We start from the raw sequence: 20060 nt of genomic DNA, 5'->3' as shown, positions 1-20060 counted from the left end.
GTCTAAGGAATCACTAGTCTAAGCCTATACTAAGGCCAAACATTTTTCCAAAACACACCCACAGAGACAACAATCATCGTAGGATAGAAACAACCAACAACCACAAGAGTCATGCTTACACAGTCCAACAGTTACCCGAAATAAGGCTGAGGACATGGATTCTAGGAATTTAGCATGCTCGAAACCTAAACCCCTCCAAACTCATACAAATTAATGTATAATTTCCTAAACATGCTAAATCTTATGAGGGGAAAACCTTAGGCTACTTAAATGCCGATTACGCATATTCCAACTCATAAAACTAAACCTTTTTCCTTCCGAGCAGCCTCCGAATGCTGCCACGTTATCAATAATAGAATCACAACATTAATACGATCGTTATAACACTAGAATTATCAAATTTAGAGACAGACCAATTTTGGAGTCTAAAATGGGAAATGTGGGACCCGCATCCAGAATTTTGAAAATGACCCCAAAATAGGATTTAAACATCACCCCAAGCTAACAAATTAAAATTATATCACAATTCGAGGAGGAAAACTACTCGAAATGAGCATGCAACTAAAGTTCATAAAATTTAAGGTAAAATATGGAAATGGCAGATTCTTTGATTAGCTATAACTCAAGACCAAAACTCCCTCAAAACAAACAAATTATACTATGATGTTCCTTGCGAAAAGCCCAAAATCTAGCCTAAAAAATCATTAAAAATGGAGTTAAATTGGTCAAGTTACAATTCTCCAAAGTTCAACAATTTTTCACTCCTAAGATCACTAGAGTAATGGCTGAATACTAATTCTTACCTCACACGAAGCTTCCCCTCGCATTGAAATATAATCTTAAATTTGTCCTTGGCTAGGACACTGACCTTCGCGAACACGGCTACAGTGCTGCGCGAATGTGGAGGATGATATTCTTTTCATCCGAATGGCAAGGCTTGTTAGTAAAGAAACTTGACCTTTGCGAATGCGGCCAGAGAACTGCAATTGCGGAGGCCAAAGACTCAAGCCTCTGCCAACGCGGCCAATGCTCCATGATCGCGGAGACTAAATTAATGGACCTCTGCGAACTAGGCCCAGGGCCCCACGATCGCAGTGAGTAATTTTGATTCACAAGATATCAGCTAAAAGCCAAGTTTTTCACCAAGTTCAAATACTCCCATGGGGTGCTCGGAATTTGTTCAAAATTCCGTGCTCACAAACAAGATATGCTATCCTACCAAATTTGACATTTTGGACTCAATAGCACAGTTAAAATTTTCATACGAGGTCGTTATGACTGAAAGTAGGTCCCACAGTCAAGGGTCATTTGGAGCCAAATTCTACAATGGGCCTTGGGATTAGACCAAAAGCCCCGGTAAGCAAATGAAGGGTCGTTCTAGATCAAACTTGACATTTCAAAACTAACCACGATGTCAGAATTTTCATTCGAGCGTGTTTTTCATGAATGTTGACCAAAGTCAATTGTATGCCAAATTTCAAAGGTAAAAGTGCAAAATAGTCTTAAACTCATACCAATTGTCTCGGTACTCGTGACAACTATGCTATTAGCCTAATTTGGCCAATTCGGAGTTGATGGAACTGTTAGAATTTCGTTCTAAGGTTGTTTTCCTTAAGTTATGACCGAAATCAACTTTTTAAGTTATAAAAGCTCCAAAATAGGAAAACGGGCCTAAAACCCAAATGAACGACCAGACAATCGAACAGTTAGTGCCTAAAGTCATAAATGACCTAGGGTCACTACAAAAATACTCTAAACGATGGAATGAATGCTTAAATTCAAAAATGACCTGAAGGGTCAATACATGTTTAGTTAAAAGTTTTGGTTGTATAGTCAAAAGTTGTGGTTGCTTACTCAAAAGTTGCGGCTGCTTAGTTAAAAGTTTTGGTTGTATAGTCAAAAGTTGCGGCTACTTAGTTAAAAGTTGTGGCTGCTTAGTCAAAATTTGTAGTTGTCTTGTCAAAAACTTATGGCTACCTAGCCAATTGTTGAAACTACATTCGACCTGATTCCTTCTTCAATGGGATACGTAGGTTCCACCATGGCTCGGTCATGTTTTCCATAAGATTTCCATTATTTTACAATGAAATTTGGGGCATATTTTTTGATAAGATCTCAAAAAAATTTACAAGAAGACATTTGCTACATAATTGAATACCAGAGTTTGTTGAAGCAGGAACAGGGGCAAAATATTTGAGGAAAACTCTCAAAAATTAAACCAAGGCTGCACTCAGATACCAGACTAGCGAGGCGTCGCTCCGAGTTTGTCTACATCTTCATTTTAATTTTTGTACATGATATTATATTTAATAGTTATTTTTAATTTTATTTATTTTACATTTTTGTATTGTTATTATTTTTAAAAAAAGAGTTTTTGGTTAACATTTCTTTTTCATTTGGGTTGTCTGCCCTTCAATGTGACCCATTAGTTTCTCAATCCTGTTATTTCTTTTCTTTCAAAAAGTACATTGGCTTTTCAAAACATATATTATGTGTCATATCTACACGAACTACGCACACCTAATTCTCATCTCAATGAGTTACGTAGGTAGTCCTTCTTAGGTTCGGTATTCCTTATTCAAAAAATAAAAATATGTTTTCTATTTGTTATAATCACATTTTTGACTTAGCTAGTGCCAACAAAGTTAGAGTGGGCCATAAACTCTTTTGGTACCTTTCATTCATACTTTTGTTACACATGAAAATATTTTCTTGCACGCATTCAAGATAAGATCAAATTCAGCGTCATTGTTTCATATGTCTTGTGCTGTGAGTTTTGAATTAAATTCAATTGTGTTGCATTATTGATCTTGGCCTGAATGTTATTGAGGTAAAATTTTGAGTGATGTTTGTTTTGAAAAATTACTGTAGGCCTTCTTTGACCCGTTTGTGCCTTTCAAATCCATCCTAATGATATTCATCCTTAGTATGTCCCCACTTTTAGCCTTAAGCCTTTTCTTTGAACAACCACATTTTTAGCCTACACCCTTTCTAAGTTCTTTTATGCACTATCCTTCTCTTGGCCTGACCTTTTTGAGCGCACCGAAGATGTGTGAGTTACAAAAGAAGATTCAAAGTTTGAAGTTGTCAAAGACAAAAGTTGAAAATTCCTTCAAAGTTTAGGATACAATAATGACTTCAAAAGAAAAAGAAAGTTGAAAATTTTCATAAGTTCAAGCAAGCAAAATTGCAACAAAAGAAGAGGAACACTCCAACAAAATAGGAGGAATTCAAAAGATTATGAGAAAAGGAAAAAGCTCAGACAAGTTAAAGCTTCAAAACGAGTCCAAAAGTACATAAGAAAGGGACATCAATGAGGATCAAATGCTAAAAGCATAACAAACATTGAAAACACAAAATTTAGTGCAATGCTCAAGAAGAAATTAAGTAACTTTTATCACTAATGACTATCCCACCCTTCCCTAAGCCTACATTACAAGCCGTTAACAAGACCTACATGATTTTATTTCAAACGTTCTCATATTAATTGAGATTTACATAAAGGCCAAGTCTATGGCATCATAATTGCATGTGTTGAATATTCTTTGGGGTGTGAGTGTACTTTACAAAATGTCCTCAAATCAAAATACTTAAAATATGTGCAAATTAAGACATTCCTTATGGTGAGATCACTTGAAGCATGATGTTGAGCCTAGTTAGAAGCCTTTGCTTGAAGCAAGATGAAAAAATCTTATCGTCACTTAAGTACATTTGAGGTACCATTTGAAGCCAAAAGAATTACCTCGAAGTCAATCTCGATTGAATGAGAAAGCATTGGTGAGAAATTTCTATGCAATACTATTGTTAGTGCTAACTATAGGTAAAATATATTTCCTTATTTGAAAAATATAGATGGGTTGATAACCACCTTTTAATACTTTTCAAAGAAATTTTCTTTGACCATTCACTGTTAATATTGTATTTTTTGGATCATCATACCCTTTAACATGACACCTTTTTAGAGTTGATATGTTATTTCATACAAAATAATACTTTTTAAAATTGGTTTGTCATACCATTCAAAATGATACTTTTTTTACTGGTTTGTCATGCCGTCTAAATTGACACTTTTTAATTGATTTGTCATGCCATTTAAAATGACACTTTTTGATTTGTTATCTCTTGTAAATTGACATTTTTTGAATAAGTCAGGATGTTATTTTGTTTAAAGTAAGACAATGTATCATTACCTTATTGATTGTTCATATAAGGCCACATTTGCATAGTTTATGTTGCATTTATATTGCCGTTGCTATTAAAATTGTTATTCCAGATTTGTGATACACCACTCACACCAAATTCAGATCAGGTCATCCACCTTCCAAAAAGACGTTGGGTTGTCACATCTCTTCAAGTGACATATCAAGTTTAAATTGGGTCGTCTGCCTTTTAAAGAGACTTTGGGTTGTCATATCCTGTCAAGTGGCATATCAAGTTTAAATTTGGTCGTCCTCCATTCAAAGAGACATTAGGTTATCACATCCCTTCACGTGACATATCAAGTTTAAATTGGGTCATACGCCTTTCAAAGAGACACATTGGGTTGTCACATCTATTCAATTGATATTTCAAGTTCAAATTGGGTCGTCCGCCTTTCAAGGGATACGTTGGGTTGTCATATCCATTCAGGTGATATTTTAAGTTCAAATAAGGTCGTTTGCCTTTCAAGGGATGCATTGGGATGTCATATCCCTTCAAGTGACATATCAATTTCAAATTGGATTGTCACATCCCTTCAAGTGACATTTCAAGTTCAAAATAGATCGTACTCCTTTCAAGGAACTCGTTGGGTTATCACATCCCTTCAAGTGATAATTCAAGTTTAAATTGAATCGTCCACCTTTCAAGAGACACATTGGGTTGTCACATTCCTTCAAGTGATATTTCAAATTCAAATTGGGTCATCCACCTTTCAAGGGACACATTGGGCTGTCACATCCCTTTAAATGATATTTCAAGTTCAACTTGAGTTGTCAGCCTTTCAAAGAGACATTGGATTGTCACATCCCTTCAAGTGACATTTCAAATTCAAATTGGGTCGTCTGTCTTTCAAAGAGACATATTAGGTTGTCACATCCTTCAAATGACATTTCAAGTTCAAATTAGATCGTCCGCCTTTCAAATAGACATGTTGGCTTGTCACATCCCTTCAAGTGACATTTCAAGTTCAAATAGGATCGTTCGCCTTTCAAAGAGACACGTTGGGTTGTCACATTCCTTCAAGTGACATTTTAAATTCAAATTGGGTCATTCGCCATTCAAAAAGAGACGTTGGGTTGTCACATCCCTTCAAGTGATATTTCAAATTCAAATTGGATCATCCGCCTTTCAAAGAGACACTTTGGGTTGTCACATCCCTTCAAGTGACATTTTAAATTAAAATTGGGTCATCCGCCTTTCAAAGGTACAAAAGTTTTCACTAGGCATTTTGAAAGTAGCATCAAAGGTTTGTGAATGTTTTGCAGTCTTCAATCAGTCCTTTCCTTTTTGTTGATTATTTTCTGCCACATTGACGGATGTAGAATATTGTTCAAAAGCTCTACTAACGCCTCATATCATTTTGTTCAAAGTTTATTAGACCAAAATTGTATTCGTCAACTTTGTTTGTCCACGACTTCTTTCATCAATTCTATACAAACAAAGGGGCAAGTTGTTGACACCTAATTTTGGCTTGATATTTTTAAAATTCATACTTTTTTCTTCGTTAAATAGTTCAGAAATGCATTTTTTACAATTTTGACTCAATTTTATCGATAATTATTCTTATTTCTAAAAAACGGAAATTAAGATTTTTATGAGTTTATTTTATTTAATTTCAATTATAGGTATTTTTTATCATAGTTCGTTAATTTATATTTTTACATGTCATTTGTTATATTTGTTCATATTCATTTTAATATTTTTATCACAGTGTAGGAATACATTAAAATACAGATAAATATTAAATTTTCCCATAATTTTACCTAGCCTACTAATCACACAAAATTTTTAACTAAATTCCACCAACCCACTGGCCTGCCACTTTGATCTCAATTTTTTAATTTTCTACACCTACACAATATACTCCTAATTTACAACAAACTCCAATAATTCCACCAATCCACTGTCCCACCACTTTAATCCCAATTGTCTAATTTCCTACACATACACTATATATCTCCATCTTCCTCACCAAACAAAAAAAAGAACTCATTTTTCTCCTTCAGAGAACAACCCCAACCAAACTCTGTCACAGCCCGACCAACTGTCACTGGCACACACAATAACCCTCCAGTGGGAGAACCATTTTTACAACCCAACTTATCAAACTTAAGCGATAACAATTAAAGACATGTGGAAGCAGGAATAAAATCAGAAGTAACATTAAGTTCCCATAAACTTAGCCAACAATTCAATCAATCAAAATGAATTTCAAAAATACCCTAGGAATTGAAAATTGTCCATACCAAAACTCAAACAAAATAGTCGAATAAGAAAAGGGAAGCACTCCCAAAATGTAGTCAGAAAACTAAAACAGTATTTGAAAATCTTATTCTTGAAAAAGGGACTAGAACAGAAAAGAATCCACGTCAGCTTGAAATAAACAGTTCACCATTGAACTCGAACAAGTTTCACTCTTCTAACCGAGGTCTCTCTACATCCGGCTGAATATGCCTTGTGCTCAATAAAAAGCAAAGCAAGAGTAGTATTAGTACACAAAAATAATGGTGTATTGGTAGAATCACATGGTTAGCTAATAAATGAATCATAGACAAGTAAATTCCACACAATAGGCATATACATATACAAAATAAGTCAACTAATCTCAAGTTTAACTATATTCAACAATATCGCATCTCAATATCTTCCACGTGCTATAACTTCACATAAGGTTCCTCTCAAGGGACCTACAAACACTCATCTTTGTTTCAGAATGTGATACCCTGATCCAAGCATACCATAATCACAAATACATTCAGTATTTATAGTATTTATATTACCAAGAAAAAGTTCATCATTAAAACAGGGAAGCAAGTGATCATTTCACACATAATCTAGCATGTTTCCTTATTCATATACATACATGCATATCATGAAGCAATTTAACAAGTAGATGAAATACATACGGGAAACTAGACCATCACCTACCTCAAATTCAAGTTTCAACAACCTTATAATGCTATTCCTTTCCTTTTCGGGTTCGTTCTTCTCGTTCTTGGTCTAGAAACAGTAAATACATATAAAGGATCAACGTAATGACCTAATTATCATGAAAAATAACACAATTCTCATTCTACGCCAAACTTTTGTTCCTAACCCCACCTTAGGGCTATTTTCCATCATTAGTTTTCAGTTCAACCCCCCCCCCCCAATGATTACCAACCATAGCTCTAGGTTCTAGGAATCAAATGATGAATTTAGGGAGTAAAATCCTTACCTTAAGTGTGGAAATCCGTGGAAAATTGATAGAATTCGCCCTAGGTCACCTCCTTAAGTCTTGGGAACTGTTTTTAAAGAAAAACATCATTCTGGGGGTTTCCCTGACTTAAGTCGCAACTGTCCCACTCTGGCGGGACCCATCCTGCTTTGGTGGCCCCGCTTTGGTGGGAGAAATCCCACTTTGGCAGGTTGCAAGGAAATAAAGAGATCGGAGTTTGAGCTCCAAGCCCCCATTTCACAACACACCCCTTCCCAAGATGTATTAAAATATACCCTTCACGCTAAATTTAATTTCGAGAGTTTTACTCGCCTGAATGCGATTTTGCAATGCCGTAAATGCTCTGTATCGTCTTGGCTATCAGCCTATCCAATCAAATTAGAGATTTGACCTTCCATCATTCACATAATCACCCTAGACTTCACCTGACTTAGAATTTGTCCAAGTCTGTCCTATGTTAAGTTATTCCAGTTACTATTCAAATTTTTCTGGCATGAAATCCTTCTCCATTGGCCTATTCCTAACGACGGGGATAGATCGTTAAAAACTCACTCTTCTTTTCTCCTCCAACAACACTGATCACCCACACCACCACCACTTAGCTTTTTTCCTTACCATATCCACCACCACATCCCTCTCTCATTACTGTCTCCTCCATCCAGTGAACCAGACCACCGTGATGCCGACACCAACTCCGCAAATAAATAATCTTTTATATATATATATTTTTTATCTTTGTTTATTCTCTATTTTTTTCAGATCTAGCTGAAGGAGTTCAAACTCCGACCATTGTTATTTTTATTTGTACATTATGGTTATTATTGTATTCTTTTTTTACTAAATTCGTCGTTATTGTTACTGATGATATTTCTTTTTCTTGGGTCGCTATGGATTTTTTTTATAGTATTGTTCTAAAGAATCACTTTAATGATTATGCCTTTAGTGGGTTTTCACTGTGTCTTCTTTTAATTGATGGGTTGGTATTATTCTTTGGTGAAATTTATTTTGGATTTTGAAATATTGGTTTGCGTTGTTTTTAGTATAGGTTAAGAATTGTTTCTTTTTCTTCTTATTAGTATTAGTATATTATTTCATTGTTGCTATTATTTGAGTTATTTTATATATTATTTTACATTGAATTTGTTTGATTTTGCCCAAAAATATTCTACTTCGGTGAAATCTTGAGTATTATGCTTCTCTATTAAACTCCGAGATAGGTAAACTTTATCTCTATTGTTTGCACTATTTCTTTTGTTACTGTATTTAGTTATTATTTATGAATGTTAGTTGGAATATAATCTTTATTTTTGCTTAGTCTTGATACCGCTTTGACCACTTTTCCATTATTTAATTTAATTTTAACTTTTGCTTTGACTACTTTTTATTATTTTATTTTATTTGTGGATAATATATGTGACTAGTTTCCCTTTTCTTTTCTTCATTTGCTAATAATTTGGGTTTGGTTTGATTATTTTATTTGTTGTTCTTTTATTTTTGTTCATATATATATTGTTGCTCTTAATTTATTAGTACACTTTCTTCTAAATATTTTAGCCAGTTATGTTGTTTTAATTTGATTATTATTATTATTTTGTTGTTATTATTTATTTATTTGTTTATATTATCTTTGATAATTCATACAATTTTGTATTTAGTTACAAGTTAAAAGTTGGCCAATGAAAAGAATCTTTCCGTTGGTTTTCGAGGCCTTCCCATGTTAATAAGACGGATTTTATTTTTGACTAAAAATATCCTTGCTGTTATGATTGAACGGTGTTTATATTTTAGTTGATTTTTGTGCTTATACCCTTTGCTCATGTTTTTCTTTGATGCTTTATTTTTAATGATTGTGTTACTTTGCACTTTTGATAAAAATTTTCACGTTCTTTTCAATCAACTATTAAATGTCTTAATTTTGGTGAGTTACTATTGTCATTATTTTATTTTATCTTAGTCTTTTGTTTTATGATTATGGTTATTAGTGTTTTTATTCTCAAATAGTTTATTTATTGTTTTGATTATGTTAGTTGCTCATTAATTACTGAGTATTGACACCATTATGCTTTTCTTAAATTAGTCTCGGTTATTTGTATTGCTATTGTATATTATATTTTGCAAGTTAAAAATGGTCGATACAGAAAATACTATTGATTTCTGTCACGACCCAATTTCTTAGCCGTTATGGCACCTGCTAACACCCATCAGCAGGTAAGCCTAACCCTTAATCCTTAGCCCCAAAGGCAATGGCTATGAAGCTGAAGATGAATAAATAAAGTGGAAAGTAAGTAATAATGAGGAGAAAGAGAAAAACTGAACAACACAAGAAACCAACTCAAGACCTGACATTCATCAATAATCGAGCATCTAAGTTAAAACAGGAGTACAAGGCTTCTACAAATACAATAAAGGTACATACAGTTTTCAAAAGTAAGTAAAGACTAGTCCTAATTCAGCATGGATGAAAATCAAAAACTCCAAATGCCAGGAGGTCACCAAATCTCCGAATCAGAAGTTGCTTCGCACTAGTCCAAATCAACCACGATATCCTATACTATGATCTGCAGTATTATGATCTGCAGGGGCAAAAGTTTAGTATGAGTACCAAGTGAGTGGTACTCAGTAGGCATAGACCGACTGAGCTCCACTGATAAAGCAAGTATAATTCATAAGTAATCAGGCAAATATAGTACAAGTAAACAATTAAGATCTAACATCAAGTGAAGTAGGAAATGAGAGTAAAGAGGTAGGACATTGTGAGACCCCGAAAATGTGAAAATTCAAAAACCAAGGAACCAAGGACGGATTCATAGAAAGTAGAAGAAAACTGGCACCAAGAGCTGACCACAGAAGTCTTCACAAGCCGTGGTAAGCACTACGGACCGTGGTGAGCAAATGTGGTAGAGAATCAGAGGCTCAGTCTGCAAAGGACGGACCACGATGGATGACCATGGACCGTGGTGAGCACCACGGGCCATGAAGCCCTTTTTGGTGACCCCTCTCTAAAACCCTCAGGAAACATCCTAAGGCAAGGGCCACAGACGACCATCATGGACCGTGGAGCTTTTCACAAACTGTGAAGATGGTCCGTCCAGGGGTTCCTTCATTTTGTCATATGGACTTTAAGGTTAATTATTTAGTGTGGGAATAGATTTGGATATGTTTTAAGGTAATAAGAGTCCTTAAGCACAAAGTTAAGTTAAAAGCTTCCTTACTGATTGAGTTTCGATGTAAGATTTTACATAGGTCAACTTTAAGCAATCATATATCATTGAATATTTCAAATCAGGTGTCCTATGACCTACCAAATCAAAGGTCTCTGAATCCTCTTTCCAAGTCCACAAGTTTGCCTCATTTGGAGTTCAGAGTAAAAGGTTATGTCCATTTTAGTGAAGCTGCTTAGAACAGGAGAGGACTACAGACCGTAATGGCCTTCCGTGAAACGTAATACGGTCCGTAGTGTCCATCCGTGAAAGCCACTTTTTTAACCGGTTTAAGCTCTGGATCACTGGTGAGCACCACAGACCATAATGGTCTTTCGTGAAATACAATACGGTCCGTAATAGTGACCATGAAGAAGTTCAAAGACTTCTCTGCAGCACTTTCTGAAATATTTTTCAATGTTTTTTACCATGGAACCCCACCACGGTCCGTGGTAGGCATTACAGACCGTGAAGCCTGTTATGACTAGATTTTTAAAGGGGCATTCTAGTCTTTTCCTACATTTTAAATCAAAATGGTGTTGTTTTGAGGACTGAATTCTCTTATCTAAAGACCTAAAACCTTCAAACCTCTCATTTCTTTCACTCTAACTTCTCCAACACAAATCCTCTCCTATCAAGTTCTTCCACGAGCTTCAAGGCAAGGGTAGAGTTTCCAAATTCAAGGCATGCAAGTCTCCTTTCTTTCTCAATTATTCTTAGAGATTTCATTTCCCTCAAGGTATGTGTGTTTTCATCCATGGGTTCTTCCACCCTTGGAGCCTAAATATTTTCTCAAATTAGCTTTTCAATTTCAAATGATAAAATCTTATGGGCTTTTAGATGATGACTTTAAATGCATAGATCATGACATATTTAAAGTTTTCTTACATATATTGATGTATATTGACTCTTGATTTCATAAAATTATGATGTTATTAAAGTGCCTATAGGAAGGCTTGAAAGTGTTTTAAGACATATATGGTGGGTTGCTTTAAGAATATGTATTTTATGCATTTCCATTACTCTCATGCATACAAGAATTCTTTAAAAGAAATAAAAGTTTTTTATGAAATGAACCCACCTAGTTTCTTATGATAAAGCAAAGTTGAAGTGAAGTTTGACTCCAAATGAATGTTTTGAAGTAAATGCTTATTTAGGGAAGTCTTTATGAAATGATTGATTGATGAAAGGGCTTCTAAGCAAAAGTAAGGTTTCAATGTGAATGAACAATCCTCACATGGAATCAAATGAAATGTTTAAGGTTATGATATGACATGTATGACATCCCTATATGCCGTCAATACTTTTGAATATTTTTCCAAAACGGAAAGTCCGATTAGCATGGTACCCGAAATACCATCACTAATTGTAGAACAAACTTTTTTTATAAATCAAGGTTCATTAGTAGGATGGTAAATAGGGTATGATAGCCATGATGATTTTATAAACCAAAGGTTTTAATGAGCCATTCTACCGTTTAATGTTTTAATGTTAAATTTATTTAATGCTTATGTTATATTAATGTTCAAAGGTTATTTCATAGGATTTGACCTAGAACCGAATGTAGCATGTAGATGGGGACTCGACCAAAAGGGTTCTTAAGTAAAGTCTCATGTTGCATTAACTATCTTCCACCATAGGAGCCCTTGTCGGCTAGGCCTTTGTAGCCATCAGATATTAAAGTTAAAATTAAAGAATGTTTAAAGTTGACCAGAGTTCTACCTTGCAAGTTGTCTCTCTGTGCCAACATAAGGGGGTATGTTGGATTTCATGTAATATCTTGCATGGTATTAAATGTCAGTTATGATCGTCTCCCCACAAATAAAAGTTTTCAAATATTATGTACATGATTGATTATGCATGCATTGCATTATGTTTCATCTTATGCTAATGTCCTATTGATTCTTTAAAGTCATGCATGCCTACATACTTAGTGCATTCAAAGTACTAATTCATACTTTTGCCTACATGATATCACCATGTAAGGACCAGTGTTTCTCCTTGATCTCCTCCATGTGGCTAGCTCGGATTAGTTTGAAGATTGCTTGTGGTGAGTTCCCATATTTCGGGAAAAACATCCTTTTTATTCTAAGTTTATGTTATGTAGAACATTAAGACTTCTATTAAGGCATTTCTTGACACTTATTTGAGGGTGAGCTAGGGACATGTCTTAGGGCCTGCCAAGTCTATTAGTAGCGGTATATTTGGACACTAACGGATAATGTTTGGAAGTCGCTAATGACTCTTGTTCTATGATATTTCCCTTAGTACCATTTCCCTTTTTATTTTTGATATATTTGTTTATCATTAGCAATGAAATACTTAATGAATGCTAAGAGGCTTGGGTGAGGTACCTCCGGGTGTCTCATTCGCCTTGTTACGTCTAGGACCTAAGCTTGGGTCGTGACAAACTTCGTATTAGAGCATGAGGTTTTGAAATGGTCCTCGGAGTCTAACATATCACGTCAAATAGGGTCTTATTCATGGTTGTGAAGCATGTCACAATTATTAATAGGAGACTATGAGGCATTTTGTAAAGTTTCCCATCTTTCATAATTCATGTCGTGTCTTAGAGTTGTCCTAAGACTTTTCTTATCTAACGAATTGTTTTGTGTTCTCCAGATAATGCCTCGAAGAAAAATACCTCCACCTAGAGCAATGTATGCTATTGAGGACCAAGTCCCTCCAATTCCTAAGGCTCCAATTCAAGGAGGGGTTGATGTTGTCACGACCTAACCCCATAGGCCGTGACTGGTGTAAGAATTGCTCACCCATAAACACGTATGCTATTATAATCGATCAACACTCATATGACGTGAAATTTATACGGACAGGTCGTCGTCTCAAAACTGTCACAATTGTCAAAAGATAAGATAGCATATTGCATAAGCCGACAAGGCTATTACTACGAATGAAAATGTTCCAAAACATAAGTCATACCAATACAACCGTACAACATCTATATAAAACCCACACATGTGTCTACAGACCTCTAAGAGTATTAACAATAGCATATGATGAGACAGGACCCCGTCGTACCCCTAAATAAACAATATATACATCAATAGATTGGTACCAAAAGTCTATGCTCCGGAATGATAGAGCACTCCAAATCAGCTAAGTGGAAATCCTAAGCTGGTGGATCCCCAAAATGATTATCTGTACCTGCAAACATGAAATGCAGCCCCCCCAAAGAGAGGGGGTCAGTACAAAATATGTACCGAGTATATAAAGCATAAAATACTGTAAAAGAGATCACATCTGAAATAAAGATTTAGGAGACAAGTATCATAATCAATAACTCACTGTACATGTGTCTTATAAAATGAAGAAATGCATATCATCATCATATATCATACCCAGCCCGTTATGGGATTCGATGTCATAATTATATCAATATATCATCATATGTATATATATACCATACCCGGCCCTTTAACAAGGGACTCGGTGAATAGAGTAGTGTATACTGATACCATACCCGACCCATTATGGGATTCGGTTCCATAATCATATCATCATATCATCATAACATCATATTATCATATCACGTACCCGGTCCTCTAGGAAGGGACTCAGTGAATAATGTAGTGGAATCCATACTTGATAACATACCCGGACTATTGTAGGACTTGGTGAATAATACCATAATAATATGAACGAATAGGGTATCATTAGCAACCTTGTGTAATTTGGTCATTATCGGAGACTTAATGGAATAAGCAAAACAGTCCATCGTTTGAAAACCAAGACAATAGACATTCCGAGTACTCTGCCATTATCATTATGAATCACACCAATTATGGATTATACTAAAATATGAATTATACCACAACATGAGTTATACCAACTAGGATGACTGGAATCATACACATGAGTCAAGACATAACAATATAAATTCTGAAAATCAAGAACATTAGTCATCCGAGTGTATCTACGAATAAGAGTTTCTTTGGAATTTAAGCATACGTCATTCGTTCGTTTCATATGGATCATGCCAAAAGAAGAAAATGTTAACTTTACATACCTTTAGCGTTTATACGTATATACTGTCCAATATTATCTCAACCTATATTAAAACGTTAAGCACTCGGGTTAAGCTATGGACAAGAATAAAATGTACTCTATCGTTAGTAGGTTATTTCTAAAAACAATTGGATAACACCACCCCTATACCGCTCACTTTTCTCACTTTCAAATCAGCCATATAATACTCAAGCAACATCAACAATCCAAAATTTTGACATAAAATAAGATTTATTATTGACAATAAGCCTAGAATATTTCCGCCCGACTCATGTTACCAAAGAAGTAAATTTGGAAGGCCGAGTACCTCAAGTTGTATCTAAATTTTGAAAATGAAAATGGCAAAACTGCACTTTATGACCTCATGAAACTTTTATATCTATGTCTTAAGTTTCCAATGCAAAAGAAATCAACTCAAAACTCATTTTGTAAAAACAGATATCATCAAAACACTAACAGCTATACATGAGAGATTTTTCAATCCAGAATCTGGACAGAATTTGTCTTATGATTCATCCTCTTTTTTTGACATAACAAAAGCCGATATAGAGTATAACATAAACATAAAAGTTGTAGGTACGTGTATTAGATTTCCAAAACATGTTTAATATCTAAAATCAAAGGTCTACACAATGAGATATTCCAGAATTACTACCAGCTACACAATCCCAAAAATGGATTTGAACACTCACAATCTTCTTACACCTTATTCCTCCAAATTCAAGAACAACAACTCATCAACAACATCAAAACAATATCAACCATTATTATACATCATCACTAAGCTAATTTCATCCATTTAAGCTACCTAAAATAACCCTTTAACCCATAAATCTCAACAAATCACCAAATGAGTTTATAACACTATTTTTTCTGTTCTAATCCATTAAAACTCTAACTAAACTTGTTAACAATGAAAAAGAAATTTTACTATTACCTTAAATGTGCAGCAACCACATTAAATCTTCTCCTTATTGGCTGATTTTTAGCTCAAATTGAAGGCAACACGACGTACAACACTTTTCTCTTCAAGAGCTTTGAGATTCGGGGCCTTAATTGTGGTAGATGTTGGTGTTCCTCTCTTGGTTTCTGTTCTCTTACACTCTCTAGAAATTTCCAGATATGTCTTGGTCTAAAATATGAAGGAAGAGATAAAAAAATTAGATTTAATTTCATGGTCATTGGGCCTGACCCGAGTTAGAATTGGGTTGGGCCGAATCAACTATTTAGTTTGGCCTATCAGACTTAAAATGTCTATATATTATTATTCTGATATCACATTTCATACCACAACCTATGGTTGGAAAGATATTTCAATTATCTACAACTTTTATTTTTAGATCTTTCCCAAATTCCTAAATTCTGAAGAGGTTATGGCCTCCCAAATTCAGCTTTCCCAAAAATGTGACTTTAAGAAAAAAAATATTTGATGGTTTCTACTTTGATTTGGCTCAAGGGTCCTTTTTGAGATGTATTTTACTTCACATAAATTATCCATATAACTTGGCATCTACAACAAATCATGTCATTTTAAAATTTAAAATTAAAAGTTCTTGAATTTATAACCGTTAGCTTACGAATAATCTAAAATGCAAAAATACAGAATGTAACATTCTTCCCCCCTTTAGAACATTCGTCCTCGAATGTTAAGCCCGCCCCATAAAGTCTTATAAGAAATTTGGGGATAGTTTTTTTTTAATAGTTTTTTTTAATGAAATAACATATAGTTTCATATGTCAATCAATATAATTAATCTAGAGAATTAGATTACCTGTAGGCATAGAGAACAAGTGAGGATACTTATCCTTTATCTCTTCCTCGTCTTCCCAGGTCATCTCTTCTCTATTGTTATTTCACCACAATACTTTGACGGAAGCCATATACTTAGTACGTAACCTTCTGACTTGGCGATCAAGTATAGCTATAGGGTTTTCCTCATAAGAAAGCTCCTCCGTCACCTGGATATCATCCACAGGGAATACTTTAGAAGGATCATCAATACATTTGTGAAGCATTGACACGTAAAAAACAGGGTGCACTGCTTCCATATCAGATGGTAGGTCCAACTCATAGGCAACCTTGCATATTCTACGAATAACCTGATAAGGGCCAATGTATCGCGGGCTAAGATTTCCTTTCTTACCAAATCTCACTACCCCCTTCATAGGTGACACCTTCAAAAACACCCAATCACTAACCTAAAACTCTAAGGATCGACGTCGATTATCTGCATATTATTTCTGTCGACTCTGGGCTGCTAATAACCTTTCCCGAATAAGCTTCACCTTATCAATAGGTTGTTGAATCATATCGGGTCCGATTAACTTAGCCTCTCCAACATCAAACCAGCTAATAGGTGACCTGCACTTCCTGCCGTATAAAGTCTCATACGGTGCCATCTGGATGCTAGAATGGTAGCTGTTATTATAGGAAAACTCAATAAGTGGCTGATGATCATCCCAACTACCTCCAAAGTCAATAATACAATCTCGTAACATATCTTCTAGCATCTGAATAGTGCGTTCAGCCTGCCCATCAGTCTGAGGGTGAAATGTTATACTAAGATTTATTTGTGTTCCCAATCCCTTCTGAAATAATCTCCAAAAGCTAGCTGTAAATTGAGCCCTTTGTCTGAGATAATAGATGTGGGAATCCCATGAAGTCTTACTATCTCTTTGATATACAACCTTGCATAGTCCTCCGCTGAATATGTAGTTCTAACTGAAAAAAGTGGGCTAATTTTGTCAGCCTATCTACAATCACCCATATGGAATCATACTTCCGTGGAGTGCGAGGTAAGAATGTAATAAAATCCATATTAATTTCTCCCCACTTCCAAGTCAGGATTTCCATCTCTTGTAATAGTCCGCCAGGCTTCTGATGCTCAATTTTAACCTGTTGGCAGTTTGGGCATTGGGCTACGAACTCTGTTATATCCTTCTCCATTCCATTCTACCAGTATAAATATCTAAGGTCATGATACATCTTTGTTGACCCTGGATGAATAGAATATTAGGCATAGTGTGCATCTCCCATAACCTGCTGTCGTAGCCCAGCAATCTCAGGTACACATAATCTTCCCTTATATCTTAGCACTCTGCCAGGTGTGAGCTCGAATGGGGTCTTTTTCTTCGTAAGGGTTGCATCCCTGTACTGTGCCAGAATAGGATCTTCATACTGGCGTTGCTTTACCTCTTCCATGATAGAGGATTTAGCAACTCCTAAAACAAAAACTTCAGCATTACTAGAATCCACCAATCGAACTCCAAGGTTAGCTAAATGACAAATCTCATGGACTATCTTTTCCCGTTCTAGTTGTACACCTGCTAAGTTACCCATGGATTTATGGCTAAGTGCATCTGCCACAATATTTGCTTTTCCCGGGTGGTATAGAATATCAACATCATAATTTTTCAGCAGCTCTAGCCACCTTCTTTGATGCAAATTCAACTCTTTTTGTTTAAAGATGTATTGGAGACTTTTGGGATCCGTATAGATATCAACACGTACACTATATAAATAATGCCTCCATATTTTCAAAGCATGAATTACTACTGCTTATTCCAGATCATGAGTTGGATAATTTCTTTCGTGCTTCCTTAGCTGCCGGGAGGCATAAGCTATGACTCTACCATGTTGCATCAATACACAACCAAGCCCAACACCAAAAGTATCACAATAAATAGCATAGCCATCTGGTCCTTCAGGAAGAGTTAGAATCAGCTTGTCCTTCAACAACTGAAAGCTTTGTTCACAAGCATCGGTCTACTGGAACTTAGCGGCCTTCTGAGTTAGCCTTGTTAAAGGCGCTGAAATTGAAGCAAACTTCTCAACGAATCTCTTGTAATATCCTGCTAGCCCAAGAAAACTACGTACCTCAGTAGGTGTCGTAGGTCTAGGCCAAGTATTTACGGCCTCAATTTTCTGTGCATCTACTCGAATACCATCAGCTCCAATAATATGCCCCAAGAATGCTACTGAAGTCAACCAGAATTCACATTTAGAGAACTTAGCATACAACTTCTGGTGCTGGAGCACTTCAAGTACCTTCCTCAAATGATCTACGTGCTCTTCTTCCAATCGTGAGTATACCAGAATATCATAAATAAATACAATCATGAACAGGTCTAGGAATGGCTTGAACACTCGGTTCATAAGATCCATAAACACTGCTGGGGCATTGGTCAGCCCAAAAGACATCACCCAAAACTCATAATGCCCGTATCGGGTCCTAAATGCAGTCTTTGAAATATCTGCCTCATTTACCCATACCTGGTGATAGCCTGACCGCAAGTCTATTTTTCAAAAACACTTAGCACCCTGTAATTGGTCAAATAAATCATCAATCCTGGGGAGAGGATATCTTTTCTTTATTGTCACCTTGTTCAACTGCCTATAATCAATACACATTCGCAGTGACCCATCTTTCTTCCTCACAAACAATATCGATGCTCCCCAAGGTGATGTGCTGGGCCTAATGAAGCCTTTTTCTAATAGGTCTCGCAGTTGCTCCTTCAACTCCTTCAGTTCTGCAGGTGCCATTCTGTAGGGAGGAATAGATATAGGCTGGGTATTTGAAAATACATCTATATTAAACTCTATCTCCCGCTCAGGAGAAAGACCTAGAAGTTCATCTGGGAATACATCTAGAAATTCGTTAACTACCGAAACTGATGGAAGAGTTGGTACCTCTGCTTCCAAGTTATGGACACGAACCAGATAATAAATATAACCCTTTCTAACCATCTTCCTTATTTTGAGGTATGAAATAAACTTACCCCTCGATGATGCTGTATTGCCTATCCATTCTATGACTGGTTCTCTGGGGAATTGAAATCGAACTACTTTTTCTCTACAATCAACATTAGCATAACAAGAAGCTAACCAATCTATGCCCATAATAACATCAAATTCTGTCATAGCTAACTCTACCAAATATGCCTTGGTGTGTTGACTATATATAATCACCGAACAATCTCTATATACTTTCTTGTCTATAACAGAATCCCTTACCGGCGTAGCTACCTCAAATAGTTTTATCAATTTAGATTTTATTCTGATTTTACTAGCAACAAAGGGAGATATATATGATAAGGTAGAACCTGGATCTATCAATGCACATACATCCTACGAGAAAATCGATAATATACCTGTAACCACATTTGGCGATGCCTCCTGGTCCTGTCTACTAGCCAAGGCATATATGAGGTTCGAAGGACCGCTAGAACTGGAAGATCCACCACGTCCTCTACCATGACCTGTTGTGCCCTGCCCCACAGGGCGCATAGCTATAGAAGAAGATGAGCCAACAACTGACCCAGAAGGCTGAGCTGCACCACTTAGATTACCCCTAAATGGATACTCCCTCATAATATGGCCTTGACGACCGCAAGTAAAGCAGGCACCTATAGCAAAAT

The sequence above is a fragment of the Solanum dulcamara genome, chromosome 4 (assembly GCF_947179165.1).
Source record: "Solanum dulcamara chromosome 4, daSolDulc1.2, whole genome shotgun sequence".
NCBI classification, from domain to species: Eukaryota; Viridiplantae; Streptophyta; class Magnoliopsida; order Solanales; family Solanaceae; genus Solanum; species Solanum dulcamara.
This window is presented reverse-complemented; position numbering follows the sequence as displayed.